This window comes from Lycium barbarum, chromosome 7, assembly GCF_019175385.1.
Source record: "Lycium barbarum isolate Lr01 chromosome 7, ASM1917538v2, whole genome shotgun sequence".
Lineage (NCBI taxonomy): Eukaryota > Viridiplantae > Streptophyta > Magnoliopsida > Solanales > Solanaceae > Lycium > Lycium barbarum.
This window is the reverse complement of record NC_083343.1, coordinates 100428273-100449367: the sequence shown is the minus strand read 5'-3', so window position 1 is coordinate 100449367 and position 21095 is coordinate 100428273. Positions and strand designations below refer to the sequence as shown.

The 21095-nt window shown below is 38.8% G+C and overlaps 1 long non-coding RNA gene and 1 pseudogene across 1 annotated transcript; one reads left to right on the top strand and one right to left on the bottom strand.

Annotated features, from left to right (window-relative positions):
* Positions 1-2174: 2174 nt before the first annotated feature.
* The window catches only part of LOC132601654 (uncharacterized), a 28157-nt pseudogene continuing 9236 nt past the window's right edge, over positions 2175-21095 (bottom strand).
* Positions 17348-19073, top strand: LOC132602353 (uncharacterized). Its single transcript, XR_009567748.1, has 3 exons — positions 17348-17574; positions 17658-17814; positions 18202-19073. It is a non-coding gene; the product is annotated as an uncharacterized LOC132602353 (long non-coding RNA).

Sequence of the window (21095 nt, the reverse complement as noted above, 5' to 3'; positions counted from 1 at the left end):
AATCTGATTCAATTTGATAACCTAGATTTTGCGATAGCTTCAGCTGAATGATTTTTTCACCTCAATCACCTATAACTTCACTTCGAACCTTGAATACACACACAGATACAGCTGAATTGAAAGTTTGATTGCTCGAGAATGATGAATTTCGAGTTTGAGCAATTTGATAAATTGAGGAACCAGATTATATTGAATTTGAGGAATTAGAATTAGCCGAGCTTTAAGATCTGTAAGCAAGGCTCTGATACCATGTTAAATGCTCAGCCATGAACAGATCAGAAACAGAAATAGGAAGAAGAAGGAGTTCTAGAGAGGCTGGAGAAGAAGAGAACACTTTTATTCATATTGACTCATTTACAGAAAATTATGAAATGTTCCATCTAATACAAAATATATCTCACTCTATATATCAACTACACTGATTTAAGAAAAAACAGATCCCACTAACTAATTACAGCTGTCTAACTACTTTTCTAACTGCCTAACTAACTCCCTAACAACCTTTAAGTTATATCCACATTGGACCTGTGGGACCCCTCATCTTCACAATCTTTCCTTCTTCTTTTTTTAAAGAAAAAACATTTACGCTCTCTCTTTGAAGTTGGCTTTAGGTCTCTAATCTTGTTGAGACGGCCCTGATGTTGCTGATTTTAATTAGTACATGCATATGAAACAAGTAAGCATTTTCTAATTCCTTTTATTTTTTGTTTCTCCTTGCTATTTTTTTCCTACTAGCTTGACTAACATGATTTTTTTTTATTAAAAAAATAAATAATAATTTTACTAACTATATTGAATTTAAGATTTTCCCATTTTGTGGGATTTCACTGGATATGTTATTGTTGTTGTTATACTTTGAATTTAAGATTGCAGGTCAACATGGTCGATAAAGATGATCCTTCAGGTGATACACCTAACAATGTTAGAAAATTAACTAAAGGTTTAAATCCAAATAAGAATTTTAATTAGCCAAGCAATAGTTTAGCCAGAAATGGCCTTTAATTTCTACTAGTTATATAGTCTGTTTTGGTGTGAAAATTAGTTTACATCAATCAGCAGGAACATGATTTCTAGGGTTAAGAGTCTATGCCCCTAACCCTTTAATCGTGTTTATGGTCCTCAGACTGTATCTCTCTCTATCTTTTTTTCTGTTGTTGTACTTCCTTTTCAATCAAATGACATATGGCTTTTGTTTTTGCTATTTATAATCAGTCGTTTTTAAATTCATTAGCCCATTGAATTTTTTTAGTGTTTAAGAGGATGATTAAAAACTTGAAATGTCAACTCACTAAATTAAAAGAAACCATCTGTTTTAATTAGCATTTGTAGTCTAGGCCAGCTTGTGTACGGACTTTGACTATTCTGACGAGTACCATGTAACTCTTTTCAGATTAGGCTAGAAAAATTGCATGGTATATATCTGGTTAAAATTTGAATGATTTATTTTCATTTTGTTGATTATTCTTTCCTAGCTAAAAAACCACTCCCTCCGTTCCATAATGAGTGACTCTTTTAGCTCATGCATACCCTTTAAGAAATTACTTACTTTTAAAAAATTATGAGTATTTTTACTAAAATTGCTTACTTTTAGAAAATTATGAGTATTTTTACTAATTTACCCCTAATTAATGCTTAGAAAAAGAAAAATTATTTAATGATTCTTGATTATAAATAAGGATAAGTTTGAAAGAATAGAATTAATTTATTCTTAAAATCCTAAAGCGTCACTTATTTTGAAATAAAATAAAAGGCCTAAAAGATCACTTAATATGGAATAGAGGGAGTAAGATTTTTATTGAAAACATCAACTTATCTTTATTAGTTTGTGTATCTTGGAGGGCACAGAATATCTTTTTTAAGCCTTACTTTCATGTTGAACCTAGTTGCAACTTGCAAGTGTCTTAATAACACGTACCTGCTAACTAGATTATTTTCTTTTCTGTATGCTAACACGTAAAAGTATACAAGATGGAGTTATCTATAGTTGAAATTGCAAATTCATTAATGTCATTCAATGTGTACGAAGATATAAGCACCAGATAAATTTATAAAACTGCACTTATTGCAAAAGTATAACACCCATTGTCATCCCTCTATATATAAACTAAAACTCTACACTAAGAGAAGGAAAAAAACAATAAATGCGGGGAAGGAGCACTCTGAGAGAGTCTAAATACTCATGCCCTAAAGGTGGCATCTTTCTTATGAACACAACACCCAATAAAAATTGTTACACCAAATGAAACAATAAATAAGAGAAAAGCAAAATCACTGGAAACAACATCCCAAGATCTTCTTGATAGCACTTTGGCTCCTGTTGATGAACCTGGAGGAACATCTAGAGATACCCAGTCACAGCTAATCGTGTAATGTCCGGATTCATGCCATGGATTTTCATTTTCGGGATACAAAAATGCAGCTCAAAACTATTAGTTATTTTAGGTGATTCAAAATTCCTAGTGTGAATAGGTGCCTTCTATTCTCATAGGTGCCTTCTACATTCTCCTTCTTCCTTTTTCGACACAAAGCAGTTGAGAGGTTAAGAGTTCTTCAGAACTTTTATTTGAGTGCACACTAAAAGTTCCTGAGTGGTTCGTTGTATCTTGGAAGTAGGACGTCATTCGGCTATTGCACACGGGTAGCGGTGAATTTCTACTCTAAAGAGAGCGCCAACCATAGCGTGCCTCAAACCTGTTTTTCACTTCCAATATTTATATCTTCTTTTATTGTTAATTGTTGTATCTTGTGTGTCAATGTTAGTTCATTTAGTATCTCCATCTTTTTTGTAGAGTACATTTTTCATATTTTCCAACAAAAACTTGCTCGTCTCACCAATAGTGAATTGCATCCGACACCCTGATAGCAAACTTACTTAATGCAGCCTTTCTTAACATATATATTTCCTTCTCCCGGTGATAATTGTATACGGGTAAAACCGAGGGCAAGGGTATCCTCTATCCCGACAAGAAATGTAAGATCATCATGTTCGTTGCTGGATCGGACGAATCTCAATCGGGGTCAAGGTCAAGCATTGGATCGTAGCAAGACCGAGCACATCTGATCCCGAGTCACTGAGTTCGGTTGGAACTGAATATCGAGATAGGACGAGAAGGCGGTTAACAATGATAAATGAGAGTCCGAAATATTCGCCATCAGTCGTATATGGCGGCGCCGATTTCGCTTGTCTGTAACTGAAGATTTTGTACCTTATTTAGACTTGTACTAGGGTTAAGACTCCTCTACTATATAAAGAGGAGGGCCCCTTTTACTTTTGGCTAGTTCTGGACACACACAAATATATTAAGCAATACAATTTGATTCTAAGTGTTTATCAATCTTTCTAAGTGTTCTATAATTGTTCATTCATCTACCACTATGATACGAGTCCGGTTCCAGAGACCCGAGCCAACCGGTCGGTCGTGTCTAAGGATCAATCATTGTTATATCTTGGTTTGACTGTTCTTATTCGCCTTTACATTATTATTTGTAGCTCTGTAATCATTCGTATTAAATTAAACCGTATATCCTTTGAACCGTGAACAAATTTAATTGTTATCTAATTTTTAGTGTAAACAGTTTGGCCCCCACCATGGGGCCTAGGATAATACTGGTGGTTTTATACGAATTTCGATAACACACATATTTTTACGCTTGCTCTTTGAAGTTTGATTTCAGGACTATTCAACATGTCAGACTCTCACTCCGTTAACTTTCATGCTGAACCAACCCACCACGAGGAAAACGATAACGGGGTACCTAACAATGACGTGCCCCCAGTTGATCCAAATGAAGCTGATCCTCACTCTCAAAACGTTGTGAACACCGACCGATCATCGGTGCATGACGCGCATGCAGATGGAGGCAACGAAGCCACATTGCAACAACTTAGGAATCAATTGGAGGTGGCTATGGCACAATTGCAGGCCCAACAAGCGGTTATAGCTCAATTACAAAACCAGAATCGACCACTCAACGCTGTTCAGTCTGAACAGACCGAGGAAAATGCCCCGAGGGAGGAAAGGACCATTGCTGAGAACAATGGGAACGGGCCCGGACAAACCGCTGAACTGATGAGAAATCTCGAAGAGCTGACAAAACGGGTAGAGGCAAATGATAAGAAAATGGAAAATTATAATTCGAGGGTCGATCAAATCCCAGGAGCACCCCCGGTATTGAAGGGATCGAATTCCAAAAAGTTTATTCAGATGCCTTTCCCTCCAAGTGTTGCGCCGAAGCTAATCCCGATGAGATTCCGAATGCATGATATTCCCAAATACAACGGGACCACTGACCCGAACGAGCATGTGACCGCGTACACATGCGCTGTCAAGGGCAACGACCTCGCGAAGGACGAGATAGAGTCGGTGCTGCTCAAGAAATTCGGAGAGACTCTGTCAAAGGGAGCAATGGTATGGTATCACAATTTACCCAAACATTCTATTGATTCGTTTGCTATGCTTGCAGATGCCTTTGTCAAAGCTCATGCCGGAGCCATAAAAGTGGAGACGAGAAAATCGAACCTATTCAATGTCAAACAGTGGGAGAACGAGACACTCCGAGAGTTTGTGGCTCAGTTTCAAATAGAACGTATGGATCTACCACCGGTCCAAGATGATTGGGCCGTTCAAGCGTTTACTCAAGGACTCAACCCAAGAAGCTTGATCATATCTCTAGAATAGAAGCAAAATCTGGTGGAGTACCCGGCAGTCGCCTGGGCCGATGTGCACAACAGATATCAATCAAAGATCAGGGTTGAGGATGATCAATTTCTGAGGAATACATCGAGATGGTTACCACTAAACAAAGAAAATGATCGATCGAGGAGGGCAATAAATCAAAAACCAAGACAATCTCGTGATAGGTATCTACCTTACCCACCCGATCGAAGCGGCAACAGACGCGATTATGACTTCGCCAGGAACGATAGAAGGAACGAACGCGGTCCAAGCAATCGAGGACTGATGAATAAGAATGGTTTCGACAAACCATCAGGAAACAAAGATGCCCCGAGAATATCAGAATACAGTTTTAATGTGGATGTAGCAGGCATAACAGCGACTCTTGGTTGCATTGGAGAGATAAGGTGCCGAGGCCTTTCCAGTCCGACCTGGATCGAAGAGATAAATCGTGATTTGCAAGTTCCACGACACTCACGGGAACAGAACCGAGAATTGTTGGCAACTAAGGGAGGAAGTTGCTCGGTTGTTTAAATTGGGGTATCTTTGAGAATTCTTTAGTGAACGAGCTAAGGCTCACTTCAAAAACAAGGACGCCACTAAGCAGGTCGAACAGGAAGAACCTCAACATGTGATCAACATGATCATCGGGGGAGTAGACATTCCCCAGGGACCGATATTGAAGTGCACCAAAGTCTCCATCACAAAAGAAAAGCGAACTCGGAATTATGATCTTGAGGGTCTCATCTGGTTCAGCGATGAGGACATAGAAGACGTCGTTCAACCTCATAACGATGCACTGGTAATATCTGTACTTGTTAATAAATGTCAAATTAAACGTGTGTTAGTTGATCCAGGTAGCTCAGCTAATATTATTCGATGGAGAGTCGTCGAGCAGCTGGGATTGTTAGACCAGATCGTGCCTGCAGTCCGAGTACTTAACGGATTCAACATGGCATGCGAAACGACGAAGGGAGAAATCACCCTGCCGGTCAACATATCGAGAACCACATAACAGACTAAGTTCTATGTGATCGAATGTGACATGGGATATAACACCTTGTTTGGAAGACCGTGGATACATAACATGAGGGTAGTACCCTCAACTATGCACCAAGTGCTGAAATTCCCGACCCCAGAGGGAATTAAGACGGTCTATGGTGAGCAACAAGCTGCAAAAGAAATATTTGCGGTTGAGGAAGTAGTTCCGACCCCAAGGCCTCCGGTACTGAAAGATGGGAAGCCGACCAAGGGAAAAGACGCTAAATAACAATCACAGGCCCCGATCCTGGTAGCTCTGGAAGGTCGGGACGAGTATGCTGCAGACGAGGAGACCGATTATAGGGTTCCGAGATCCTTCATGGCACCCGATGATTCGGACGCTACTAAGTCCACGATGGAGGAGCTGGAACAAGTCATACTATTGGTGCATCTACCAGAGAAAAAGGTATACCTGGGCACGGGGTTAACCTTCGAGCTCAGGGAAAAATTCATTAAATCCCTTAAAACTATCGTCGATTGATTTGCTTGGTCCCATTTAGATATGATAGATGTCCCACCGGAGGTGACTGGTATCTAAACTCTTAAAAATAGGGTCCATCCGGGAAGTTAAATACCCGGATTGGTTAGCCAATGTAGTGATCGTGCCTAAAAAAGGAAATAAATTCAAGATGTGTAGAGATTATAAGGATTTGAATAAGGCATGCCCAAAGGATTCATTTCCTTTGCCTAACATCGACCGAATGATCGACGCAACGGCCGGACACGACATGCTAAGTTTTCTCAATGCTTACTCTGGGTACAATCAAATACACATGAACCCGGAAGATCAAGAGAAAGCCTCTTTCATAACTAGGTTCGGTACGTACTGTTATAATGTAATTCCCTTTAGGTTAAAAAATGCTGGTGCCACATATCAACACCTAGTTAATCGCATGTTCGAACACCAAATAGGGAAAACAATGGAGGTTTATATTGATGACATGTTAGTTAAGTCCCTGCGAGCAGAGGACCATTAAAAGCATTTGCAGTAAATTTTCGATATACTAAGAAAGTATAACATGAAGTTGAACCAGGAAAAATGTGCCTTCGGTGTCGGCTTGGGGAAATTTCTCGGTTTCATGGTATCCAATCAAGTAATAGAGATCAATTCAGACAAGATAAAGGCAATAGAGGATGTCACTGTAGCAGACGACATAAAAGCGGTGCAGAGATTGATCGGACGAATAGCCGCACTGGGTCGCTTCATCTCTAGATCATCGGATAAGAGCCACCGATTCTTCTCTCTATTGAAGAAGAAAACCGACTTCACCTGGATCCCCGAATGTCAAAGGGCTTTGGAGGGACTCAAGAAGTATTTCTCGAGCCCCCCGTTGCTGCATACACCAAAAGAGAACGAGCAGTTATACCTTTACTTGGCAGTATTCGAGATAGCGGTAAGTGGAGTCCTAGTTCGAGAAGAAGAAGGTCGAGAACTGGCCAAGAGCTTGGGAGCCGAGGTCATTGAAGCCAAACGCGATTCCCTCCTCGTAGTCAATCAAGTAAACGGGACGTTTGAAGTCAAGGACGACCGGATGCGGAGATACTTAGAAAAGTTACAAGTAGTACTGCATCGATTTAAAGAGTGGAAACTAGAGCACATACCCTGGGATCAGAACAATGAGGTCGATGCCTTGGCAAACTTAGGCTCATCGGTGGAATATGAAGAATTCAATTCCGAAGCGGTGGTGCAGCTGATGAGTTCGGTAATAGAAATCGACCATGCTGAAGTGAACTCTATCGGCTTGACTTGGGATTGGAGAAACAAGTACGTGGATTACCTCGAATCAGAGAAGTTGCCTCTCGATCCCAAAGAATCGAGGGCCCTTCGAACCAGAGCAACAAGATTTTGTTTGATTAATGGCCAGTTGTACCGAAGATCATTTTATGGCCTGTTAGCAAAGTGCTTAGGCCCCGGGGAAACCGACTATGTGATGAGAGAAATCCACGAGGGAACCTGTGGAAACCATTCGGGTGCAAAATCGTTGGTATGAAAGCTGATCAGGGCCGGGTACTACTGGAATGAGATGAAGAAAGATGCAAAGGACTTCGTTAAAAAATGCAATGAATGTCAAAGGCATGCCCCTTCGATACATCAGCCCGGGGAATTACTTCATCCGGTCCTTTCCTCTTGGCTGTTCATGAAATGGGGGATGGATATAGTAGGGCCTTTAACCTGGGCTCCAGGCAAGGCTCAGTACAATTTGCTTATGACGGACTACTTCTCTAAATGGGTTGAAGCACAGGCGTTCGAGAAAGTTAGAAAAAAGAAAGTTATTGACTTTATTTAGGACCATATAGTTTGTCGATTTGGGATGCCAGCAGAAATCACGTGTGACGATGGGAAATAATTCATAGGCAGCAAAGTTAGTAAGTTCTTGGAGCAAAACAGAATTAAAAAGATATTGTCAACTCCTTATCACCCAAGTGCGAATGGTTAAGCGGAGTCACCAAATAAAACCATATTGCAAAACCTAAAGAAAAGGTTGTCCGATTCAAAACACAGGTGGAAGGAGATTCTGCCTAAGGCCTTGTGGGCATATCGAACGATCGTAAGATCGAGCACCGGGGAAACCCTATTCTCCCTGGTATATGAAGCCGAGGCATTGATACCTGTCGAAGCCGGTGAACCGAGCTTAAGATTCCGGTACGCTACGGAGGCTTCGAATAACGAGGAAATGACTGCCAGTCTAAATTTAGTGGATGAAAGACGACAAGCTGCCTTTGTTCGATTAGCAGCTCAAAAGCAAAGAATGAGAAGATATTATAACCGGAGGGCCAACCACAGACATTTTCAGGTCGGGGACTTGGTCCTGCGAAAAGTCACGCTCCATACCAAGAACCCCAACGAGGGAAAATTAGGCTCGAACTGGAAAGGACCGTATAGAGTCACCGGTATAACCGAGAAGGGTTCCTACCAACTCGAGTGTGGAGATGAAAAGCAGTTACAGAACAACTGGAACATTGCCCATCTGAAACGATACTACTGTTGAGGTATGAATTGTTCTTACATTTCAAGTTTTTGAGGCTAACCCTTGCAAGTATACAACAAGGATGGACGTTGAGAACGACACATTGGAAGACGAGAAGCCACAGAGCTAGGACTGAAACCATGTGCTGCACTCTTTTTTCTACTTCCGATTTTATCCCGAAGTGGGTTTTCCAATGAGGTTTTTAATGAGGCTGCACCGTACAACGTGCTACTCAAAGTTAGAGAGATCGATCAATAGTACTCGAGACCTCATACTTCGGCCTTCAGTACTCGGGGACTATAATACCTTGGGCAAAACCCACAACTTCCAAGGCAACCATGCCTAATACCTATACAAAGCGAAGGCTTGAACAGTAGGGTTCATTGTAAGGGCCAAACGATCGATTGAATTGTGCTTTCTTAGTCTATTCTTGCCATGGCAACTGTTGTAGACACGAATGTAATCGTTCGCCCCAGATCCGATCAATAAACTTAGAAATTTCCTCAAAAGTATCATCTTTGTATGACCATTTCTTTTACATTGATATGGTCGGTCACCGTGATGTATCAGAAGGGTACCAGGCCCCAAAAGTCTGAAGTATAAAATTGAAGGCTAAAAGTTAAATTATTAAAGACTACGGTCTAAATTGTTAAAGACTACGGTCTAAATTGTTAAAGACTAAGGTCTGAATTATTAAAGACTATGATCTAAATTGTTAAAGACTACGGTTTAAATTGTTAAAGACTAAGGTCTAAATTATTAAAGACTGCGGTATAAATTATTAAAGACTACGGTCTAAATTGTTAAAGACTAAGGTCAACTCGGAGATGTCTGAGTATGCAAACAGGAAAGTAAGGCCCTTACATATTCGATAAACTGCCACCGGTCAGAACTAAGAGACTATCGGTTTCAGAATAATTTCTAAAACTTTTGCCAAGGCAACATTACACGCCGGTCCGAATAGAGACCGAATGGCTGATTGCTCTAAATCCTAAGCCAAAAGGGTAAACGAATAATCGAACAATAAGAGATATCGAATAAAGCCGAACAAAAACTTTTGTATATATATCCACAATATGTACAAAGGCTCGAAAAAAGGCCTTGAGCTCAAAAGAGCACAAAAATTACATATAGAAATAGAAAATGAGTTTAAGGCTTTTAAGCCTGTTCTTCATCCGAGCCACCGGAACCTCCGTCCGAGTCAGCATCACTGTCCGACTCCTCGGGCTGATACTTAGCCTTAGCCTCTTGGCCTCCTCAACCATTGCTGATACATCTACTCCCCTGTCTTAGACTTTTTCTAGTGTCTCCCTTCGGGATAAGCACCGCATATATTCAGCCCTGGCGCTGTTCTGAGCCTCGGTTGATTCAACATAGGCCTTGTACTGAGCCAACATCTCATCAACATCTGAGAGTTTCTCCGACGCCTGGTTGAGTTTGTGCTTCAACTCGATATTTTCGCGGCTAAGAGTATCACGTTCTATATCAGTCGAAGCAAGCTGTGATCGGAGTTCTCCGTTAAGCCTAGACCATTTACCGACCTTATCCTCCGCTACCCTAAGCCTCTCTTTGGTCGATGCCAAATCTTCCTTAAGGGCATCTTTCCCCGAGGCAAGGCTGTCCGTTTTGCTTTTGAAAGCTCCAAGCGCAGCCTTGAGTCCATCAAGCGCGGACCGGAGCTGGTCGATCAGTGTTACTCTCTCCTAGGCCTGAGAAGTAATGGCATTAGCATCAACTATTAACTGATTATTGTAAACTTCAAAAATCTTTACCTTCTCGGCCAGGAGGTCACGTTCCTCTCGGGCCTTCTTCAAATCTGACTAAAAGGTGGAGGGGTCGGGCATATCCTTGATATACTCTTCTCGTTGTTCGTAGAGTCATTTGTACGACTCCGTCCGTTAGGTCTGCTCCCGGAGCCCATCCTCGAGACGGTTCACCTCCATCCTCAATCGAAGAAAGCTTTCGTGATGAAGCACGGAGGCCTAAGATAAAAGAAGAAGTCAATTATTAGGATAAGAGGAAGAAACAAGAACTTAGCATAAAAATAAAATTAAAATGAGGCATACCCGGTTAATGGCCTGCTGGGCCTCGTTGAAGAGGCACGATTCGTCGACCTCGTTCATCTTCTGTAGGTTCTCCTCGGACTCCAAAACACGCAAATAATTGTCCACTCCGACTGGACCGGACAACATGTTCACATCTGCCGGCACCAGAAATGTAACCTTCTTCATATGGTTAGGATCTATGCTCGGGGCAGGGAATTGCTTCTCTAACGAGGGTCCAGAGGTGACCCCGAATGGAGTGGCCTTTCTAGGGACTGTCAGGTGCCTAAACCCGAAGTAGTCCTCTACAGCACTGGCTTTCCCACTGCCATACAGATGGTCGATGGTTTGGTCGAATGTCCGGGATGGATCCTTCGGTCTCTCTTCCGCACCGAAGCCTTGAAATGGGCAGGCATTTATCAGGACGGTGACTCTGGTTTGTGTGTTGTGGCCTCGAATAATATAGATACATCCCCGGTCGGATGCAGTAAGTCTTCCTTATGCGGGGATTAGGATGGGGTATGAAAGGCATCCTTCGGAATGGCAGCAGCGATAAAATCTTCTTTGGGGCCCCGAGTGGGGGAGAGCACGATGACAGTGTCCTCGGGGATTCCCTGCCCTTGGTCAGCAGTTTCCATAACTACCGATGATGGAGCGGTGTTCTTCGAGCTTTTCAGCTCTTGGTTGGTGTTTTCCAAGTCTTGGAGGCCCGGATCGATATCTTCCGAGAATCTCAGTGGCTGGACCACAGAGGGTATCATAATATTCTCGTCTTTGAGCCTACTCTCGGTGGTCTTTTGAAAGGCACTTCTTTAGACCTTGATCACCATCCTCCTTTTCTTTTTGCCTTCAATAGGATCATCGGAAGGATCGGGAGACCGTCTTTTTCTCTTAACGTGTTTTTTCTCCTTTGCAGTAGCTTCTCCCTCGGAAGATGAGCCCGATGCCCTAACCTCGGTGCTTCTCCGAAGTATGGTGGTCTTCGGTAGGCCTGTAAAACAAAAGAAAAAAGGGGCCCGGTTAGTACCGACGCATGGTACAAAGAAATAAGGGAAATATCGGCCTAATGTACTCATCGTGATGAAGAGCCTCCCATCTGTTTTTTGAAAGTAGTCGCCACTTGCGCTCGACATAAGGGAGCTGACTACATATGCTCTCGATCCAAAGGTTCCATTTTGTAACCGCATTAAGAACTTGAGGAGTGGCTACAAATAAAATCGAAATTTACGGTCTTAAAAGTACGGTACCAGAAAGATTTTCATTTACTTGGAGGAAGATGCACTTACGCTTTGGGTTCCACTTCTCGAGAAATGAAAGCTGATCGGAGGGGATGAGGTCCTCGGTCCTCACACGGACGAACCTGCTCTGCCATCCTTGATCCATATACTCGTCGATGCATGAAAAAGGGGCCTTCTTAGCTTGTCGGGTGAGCTTGATTAATCTACCCCAAAACACTCGGGGACTGTATAACTGGACGAGATGGTTAACGATGAAGGGCTGCTGCGCTTTGACCGTAAAGTAACAGAGAAGTGTTACAATTCTCCAAAAGGAAGGTGAATCTGACCGAGGCATAGGTCGTACCTCCTGTAAAATTCTACGACCATCGAATCGAGGGGACCAAACGTGAAAGGATAAGTGTAAACACTTAGCTTCCCTTTCACATACATCGTGATATCCTTTCACATACGTTGTGATATCCTCCTCGGGGTCGGTAATGACAATGTCTTTCCCTTTCCAGTCGCAATCTTCTCGGACCCTTTCGAGTTTGTCTAGGGGTAATGGTGCAAACATATTTCCACGCTTCTTCACCCCAATCTCCTTACGTTGAGGGTTTTTCGACCTTAAAGTCATTGTCTGATGAGTAGGTGCTGGGAATAAAATCTAACATGGGCGGTTCCGATTTAGCAGTCGAGGAGGTTCCCTCGATACGGGAGGCCGTAGCAACACCTTGGGGATTGGATTTTGAAGTCTTCGCCATTTTTCTAAAAATAACAAGGATTGGAGATTGGGAGATAAAGATATGAAGATGTGGGGAAGACTTGATGAAGATAAGAAAAAGATCTGGGTGAGAAGAATGAATGTATGAAGACTTGAAGGTTTTGGGAATGGGTAGAAAAACGATGGTAAATTGGAAGAGCTTGAGATCAATAGTAAAAAGGTGGAAGTGAAAATTTCAAATTTTTATACAGTGAAACCGAGGCGGTTCACATTTTATAACCGTCCAGGAAGCCTATCAGGGTTTGACACGTGTCCGGTGTCAGAACGATGTGACTGATGTGACGTTTGGACTTATCAAACTCGCATGAAGCTTACAGAGGAAGGAACCAAATCAGTTCAATAGTACTGGAGGCCGACGTAATGATGAAAACGCATTGATCAAATAACCGACGGTTCAGCCAATAATGAAGCCACACGTGGCCGAAGTCAGACAGACATGACGGTTGATAAGAATATTTGAGAAGATATTTTACAATCGTTCGCATATTTGAAACTGGCAGGAAAAATGTCCGCAGCAAGGAACTTCAACTCCTCCTCAGAGCTGGTCACTCCCATCGCTGACCAGGGCGGTGAATGTGGCAGCGACGAAGAATGGTCCGCACTTTGAGTTAGCAACAATAGAGAAGTCATGACCAAGAAGAAAGCGTAGTGTCAGGCGGTGAAAAATAATAGTTTAAGAAAGGTTCAAGACTCAGAAAAGAACGTAGAACTTGGCAGTTATGAGCAAAGGTTTTTGAAAAGATGAGGTTTAGGGTTTAGGTTCAAAGTGCATGGCAAGAAGGAAGTATATGGGCTTTATATAATGGGGAGTACAAAAAGTTTTGAAGGATTTAAGAGTTCTGACAAAGGGAGGATTCTCAAGACTGATTAGGGGGCTGTAGTAATTATGAACTGACATTGGGCAGAGTGCAAGGATTTGATGGGAATGTCTTTTCCAAGGCGGCTAGGTACGGCCTACTCGGCTTTATCCGGATCCATTTCCCGAAGTTAATACTTGCCTCCGAAAAATAGGGGGACTATCTGTATACGGGCCAAAGCGAGGGCAAGGGTATCCTCAGTCCCGACAAGAAACTTAAGATCATGATGTTCGTTGTTGGATCGGACGAATCCCAATTAGGGTCAAGGTCAAGCATTGGATCGTAGCAAGATAGAGCACATATGATCCCGGATCACTGAGTTCGGTTGGAACTGAATATCGAGATAGGACTAGAAGGCGGTTAATAATGATAAATGAGGGTCCGAAATATCCGCCATCAGTCGGATATGGCGGCATCGATTTCGCTTGTTAGTAACTGAAGATTTTGTACCTTATTTAGACTTGTACTAAGGTTAGGACTCCTCTACTATATAAAGAGGAGGGCCCTTTTTACTTTTGACTGATTCTGGACACGCACAAACATACTAAGCAATACAATTTGATTTTAAGTTTTTATCATTCTCTCTAAGTGTTCTATAATTGTTCATTCATCTACCACTGTGATACGAGTCCGGTTCTGGAGACCCGAGCCAACTGGTCGGTCGTGTCTAAGGATCAATCGTTGTTATATTTTGGTTTGACTGTTCTTATTCGCCTTTACATTATTATTTGTAGCTCTGTATTCATTCGTATTAAATTAAACCGCATATTCTTTGAACTGCGAATAAATTTAATTGTTATCCAATTTTTAGGGTAAACAATAATGAAGTGGAAAAAACAAAAAAGCATGAAGTAGTATGATAGCAGATGTTTTGTTTAAAGACACTATGAAATAAGTGTGAAATTGACTTTTTTATGTGCTTGTGCGTCTCATTGATGATGTTCATATACACGTGTGTCCACCTTTGGATGTGGGACCTCTAGGGTTTCTATATTAAATGTCGAGGTTTCTAAAGCATGTTAAAATTTTATTAAGACAGTCGATAACGTTAGCCTCAAAAGAGACGAAAGGCATAATTGTAATCGACTACCCACTGAAGACGATCCCTGGTTCTCGGGGCCCTAGAAAATTCAAAATAGAATGTTCCCTTCTGACCATTTGTCAAATTAGGACTGTTTTCCTCAGAATAAACTTTCAATACAAGTTCTTTTGGGAAATGAAAAGGCTAGAAGAACAACCAACGTCATTGTATCATCAAGAAGGATCATTGAAAAAACCAAGCTAATTTGACATGGGTGAGAGATGTTACCTGAATAGGTTGTGCTATGCCACCATGCAACCCTCCAGTCATTCTAGGCAGAAGTATCATTTCCTAAGAATAAAAAAATTGGGAAACTTACGGCGATATAACGGCTTAAGCTCACTAACTATCCGTTATAGTAATACTTTTAAATTATTACAAAAAATAGCTAAATCTTTATTTTATAGCAGATTTAAAATGTATGTATGTGTACAGCGGCACTACAAAAATATGGGTAATTTGTGGAGGTTAAAAGTTGCAATTCGCGGAGGTTTTAGCTTCCACTAGTTGCTCGAAGAGGCTAAAACCTCCGCGAATTGTAACTTTCAACCTCCGCAAATTATTCATTTTTTTGTAGTGCGGTCAGACGACCGATGTATGTGTGTATGTACAACGGATAGTCTATGTATGTATGTAATGCATATATGAATGTGTGTATGTATGATATACTATGAAAAGAATTGTTGCTATGTGTTGAAAACTCAATAATATCACCATAATTTATTATTATGGGCATAAATAGTGCTATTTATGAAGGTGCCCCGAAAAATAAGGGTAAGTACTAAAAGACTTGAGTCAAAAATCACAGAAAAATATTTTTTTTACCTGCTAATAGAATTTAACAGAAACATGATCGCCAAATGACAAGAATATTGAAGTGCGTGCATATAATAGTCACAGAAAGTTACTGATGCCAAATGTGTGCGCGTTAAAGTCCTCTTTAAGAGACCACTCTGAGTCAACAAGCAGGGACTAGGATGAATGCATGATTTTCTCTTCTTTCAGCTTGGCTTAGACAGGGCCGGCCCGAGGGCAAAGCAATTCTTTTAGGCCCCACATTATATATGGGAGCTCCAAAATTTTCTTGTCCCAGGTAGTATAGTATATGTTATTTTTAAAAAATCAATTAAAAGTACAATTATCATAAATATTGGGAAGCCAAATAAGTATTTTTGGGAATTTCTCCCAAATCTTACGTGTAAACAGCCCTCTTTCCTAATTTATGAACAGTCATCATTATCACAGAGCCCACATTATTTTTATCCTTTACTTCCTTCATTCCATAATAAGTGACTCTTTTAGCTTATGCACACTTTTTAAGAAATTGCTTACTTTTAGAAAATTATAAGTATTTTTACTAACTTACCCCTAATTAATGCTTGGAAAAAGAAAAGTTATTTAATGATTCTTGATTATAAATAAGAGTAAGTTTGGAAGAATAAGATTAATTTCTTCTTGAAATCATAAAGCGTCACTTATTTTGAAACAAAATAAAAGGCTTAAAAGGTCACTTAATATGGAATGGAGGGAGTATTACATTTCTCTTTCTATACTTGTACTTCACTTTTACTTTGGGTGAAAATCATTTGCAACCCCAACTTTGCTTTGCAAATCAAACTCCCCCCTCAGCTTTGAAATCCATCCCCCCCTCTTATCCTATGCAATGACTATTTCACCCTTATTTTTTTCAATCCTCCATTTATGTAATACATTTTTATATTATATATAATATTTATTTATTTAATCTAGGTATTTATAGATTCTTATTTTTAAGTTTATTAACATTATAAGTAGAATAATACTTTTATGAATTTATAACAAAAATATAATGCTATTTTTTATGATTGTTATTTCAATATCATATGCAGTAAATATGTTTATATGTATGTATATGCATGTGTGCATATTTAAGTTTCACTTCTCTCTTATTCTCTATTATTTATATTAATAAATAAGTTTTGCTTGTCTCTAATAAAATATTTCTTAAATTAAATTCATTTACAATATAAATAAATAAATTTTAAAAATTTGCCTCTATTTTTTTAATTTTTTTTGCATTACCTACGTAGAAATATATTTATAAAGTTATTATAACCAGTTATTTTTCACTTGTATATTAAATAAATATTAAAGTTTTGATTATTTTTAATAAAATTAATTTTTTGTTTATTTTGTTAATTTATTCTATTATAGAACATCATTAACTTACATACTTAATTAGTATTTCTCACTTTTTATTTCGCCTAGAAGATAATATTAATTTTTTATAAGAAATTTGTTACATAAATCAAAAAATGAAAAATAACATGATTTTAAAGAAGTAAACAAAAAAAACAAAAGTTAATAATGTAAGGATAAAGTAGGCATTTTAAAAAGTCAATTAGGATAAAGGGGGGAAATATCTATCGTTCAAAGTTGATGTGGGAATTTAATTTTTAAGGCCTTTCTCTATTTTCATTTCAAGTCTTGTTTTTACTAACATATAGAGATGGGAGATGGGGTGGGACGAACACTGCACTAACTTATGGTACAAAAAGTAATGTGAATGGTACTTTATGTTTGGCCCATCTGTTTTGTACTGTACATATCTTTGACCTATTTCTATTATAACACGTGTATTGCTCTTTATTTTTAAGCAAACCACACTCTTCTCTGCCTCTTCCATTCCCTCTTTCTTTTCCTCTTTTATTTTCTTTCAGTTTCTACTCTTTAACTACACCCTCTTCCAATCGTTCATGTTTAAGTTTGTTTCCACTGTTTTGTTTGCAGATTTTTTATTCGATTGCTTTGATTTTTATTTCAATTTTGCTGATTTATTTGGTATTTGGGTTGTAGTAACGTTGCATGCACTGAATTTTGAGTTATTGGATGTTGCCGCTGCTTTTGCTCCTTCTCCTCTCCATCTTCCGGGTTTGTATTTCAAGAGTTAATTCTTGATTATTAAAATTTAGTGTTTCTCCTGCTTTGTTCTTGATGTGGGTGTTTTTCTCCAGTTTTTAGTTTCTACTTCGAGGAGAAAGGAGAGAATTGCAAACTTGAGATGCAGGGATGAAGCATAGGAAGCTCATATTAAAAATTCTACCCATTTTCTGGAGACATTTCTATGTTGTTATACTGCAAGTACATCGAGCTTACCAAAACCAAGAAAATGTCAGGTTTTTTCATGTTTGATTCGATTTCCGATTTACTGACTATAGATGTATTTGGCTTAAGTAGCGCTTCATCTTTTCTCGTTTCATTTTAAGAGTTTGCTTCATAATTTCCTTAGCATAGCATTGCACTTGCACATTTCCTACTCTGTTCATGGATCAAATTATGTGTGTTGCAGATTTCTGTGACAGAGCATTTGTTGTAATTTTTTAATGTAGAATCACTTGTGAGAGAACCCCTTCTGTGGGTTTGACCTTCAGAAGTTACATTCTGCTGCCACAACAACTATTCTTCTTTTTTCTTTGTCTCGGGCGATTCATTTTCTGTCCACCCTTAAAGAGGCTTCGAAGCTTATCTTTGTTTACTTATATTTTCTGTTTCATGCAGGTTGAACTGAATGAGCTGAAAATTCAACTCTCTTCGAGCTTAATGGAGATAAAACAAACAACAAGCTACCGAATATGCTGGATTACCTTAGAGTGTACATATCTCCTTTCTCGGAAATTGGAACTGACTAACACGTAACAATGGGTAAGTTGGTAAACTGTTTTTAATAATTGATATTATCCTAAACAAACTAGGATTTTCATGTGTTTATATGCAACGTGGTCTCATTATTTTCACCTTTATATTTCGGTACGGTCAGAACTATTGTTAGCTTTGCTTACCAATCATTAAATGCAAAAGTTGTGTATGGACTGTGATGCCTTATACTTGAAGATACCACGATTGTGTTAAACTTGGAGATGTATGTTAGTTCCTCCGATCGAGGCAGATCATTTCGATTGCGTGTGCCCATAGGTAAATTTTAAAATTCATGAAATTCAATTGCATTTAGTTCTAAGACTTGCCAAGGTGAGGAATTGAAATTTTACTTCTATATAAGATGTGAAATTAAAAGAGAGTAAAGTATCTTAATTGTTGTATAGGTTCCTTTGGAATGTTCTAAAAATTTATAAATATTAGGAGAGGAACTGCCGAGCCATTTGATGTTTCTGTGTTATATTTTGAGCACCCCAGTATTGATATTATGTCATTTTTTGCACCGAATAGAGTATGCTTTAGTTGGCTTTAAAGATGGTTCTGCATTTTGCTACTTAAAGTGGCCAATAGTAATTACATATTGAGCTAATTTTATCGCATCATAGGTGGTTCATTTTGTCTCATCCTCCAAGAAATGTATTTATCTTCATGAATGTCTAGTTTGTTTTTCTCAATTTTTTTTTATAAATATATTTATAAAAAAATTATTTGTAAATATTTACACACAACTATTCAATACCTCTTTTTCATTTTAATAGCGGAGGACTTAGCAATACTTACTAGACACTTGCATGCAGTGGGTATAGGCTCATTATATCTTATTGGAATTCTAAATATCAATTTTGAAGTTGGTATATCTTACTCCTTCTGTACCAATATAATCCTAATTTAACTAGAATTAGGAGTTGAGGGTGGAGATGAAAAAGATATCTGGGCTCAAGGTTTTTTAATTAAAAATGACTTGTTCATAGTTTAAAAGACCATAGCAACAAATCAACAATACTTTGACACTTTATTACTTCTCAAATAGTTTAATATTCAAAAGAAGATACCGAAGGTTAAAGATTCCCAAGAAAAAAATTGATTGTGTTTTGAAAAGTTGAAGGACAATTCATATTATTCTTTGGAGTCTAATTGTGAACTTGTTTTTGATCATATCATCGGAGGAGTGATAAAATGATGATTTGTGTCCTAAAGTAGAATGCCGTTTCTGAAAAACGAATTTCTCTCTGACTTTTTATGGTGTGAAAAGCTTCCGTTCTTGATTTTGCTTCCTATCTCTAGAAGAATATGTGACTATATAGACGACAATGGAGAAGTAATAAGTAGAATGTGAAAGTGTGTAAGTGGTACAGAGGACAATGAAGAAGTGATAAATAGAATGTGGAAGTGCGTAAGTGGTGCAAGGAAGTAAGATGTGGAGGTGAGTAAGTAATGCAGTTATGATATAAAATATCTGAAATATGATTAATGCATTTCTTCTGATTCAGGTGTAGTTAGAAGTTTGGTGGAAGAGCTCTTTGTGTAGTTACAGACTTAAAGCAAATGAACAACAACTACAAGAAGAAGGGTGATGAATGACGAGGGTTATGACACCAAATTGGTAAATTACTTAAAATAGTTGGCACACGCTGTGAATGGCTAACTTATTTTCAAACATTACAGCTTAATTATAACAGCGCAAGTTAGCAGAGATCTTTAGAAAAACATGTTTAGTATTCGGACGTCGTAGGGACGATTTTTAGTTAATGGTCTTACATGGGACCTATAAGAAAATGATAAACCAAGTCTTCTGGTGAAGGTTCTACTTCTTTGACTAACTACATTTTTGATTTGGTTCATTATGCCTTGTTTTGATCATTTATTGATAAGTAACCCTATAGTGGAGGACTCCAACCTTTTGATTTACTTTTTTATTTTTTGCTTTAATCGTTTACCGATAATGGCTGATGCAGAATACAAATGCAGTTTGTAGTGGTGGTTATCAATAATGAAGAAGTAAGAAGGATTGTATGCTGATTTGGAAGTTTTTGATCGCCTCAATGTTCTAGATTTACAGGTATAGATGTGTCATTTTCTTTTTAACTTGCTTCAAACAATTTTTGCTTTAACCACATGGGATCAATTATCGAGTATGAAACAACTCCAGAGATGAATATGAAGATCACTATTTACTGATTTTAAACCTCTTATTTAATGGAACAAAGACTGGAGGTAGTATATGAATCCTAATTGTTCCAAAATACATCCTATTCTGCTATCTTGCTATGTCGGTATTCTATAAGTACTGTTAATTCCCTTTCACAATATTTTTTTCACATGACCTATTCTTTATGTGGTTTCTGCAATTTTTTGTGTTTCATGGTTACATAATGCAGATAAGGAGACGACCTTACAAAAGACAAGAAGCAAACAGATACAGTAGCTAATATAGCCAAAACATACTTTGGCATCAATATATCTGCAAATATGTATATTTGTGTGGTATCTTCAACATGTCTGTAAATACGATACTTGATTCAACTTTTATTGAATGTTACTCTATACGTTCTATTATGGCATGTGCCACATATTAACCATCTGATAGCTTCAATCCAATTAGCTTTAAGTTTCTACATGTGCTAAATTTTTGTTCTTTTTTGTTCTTTACTGCTATCTTTCATGACCAAATGACTATGCAAAGCATCCAAAATTGACTACCGCTTGAAAATGTAAATTGTTGCCATCCCCATCTAGTC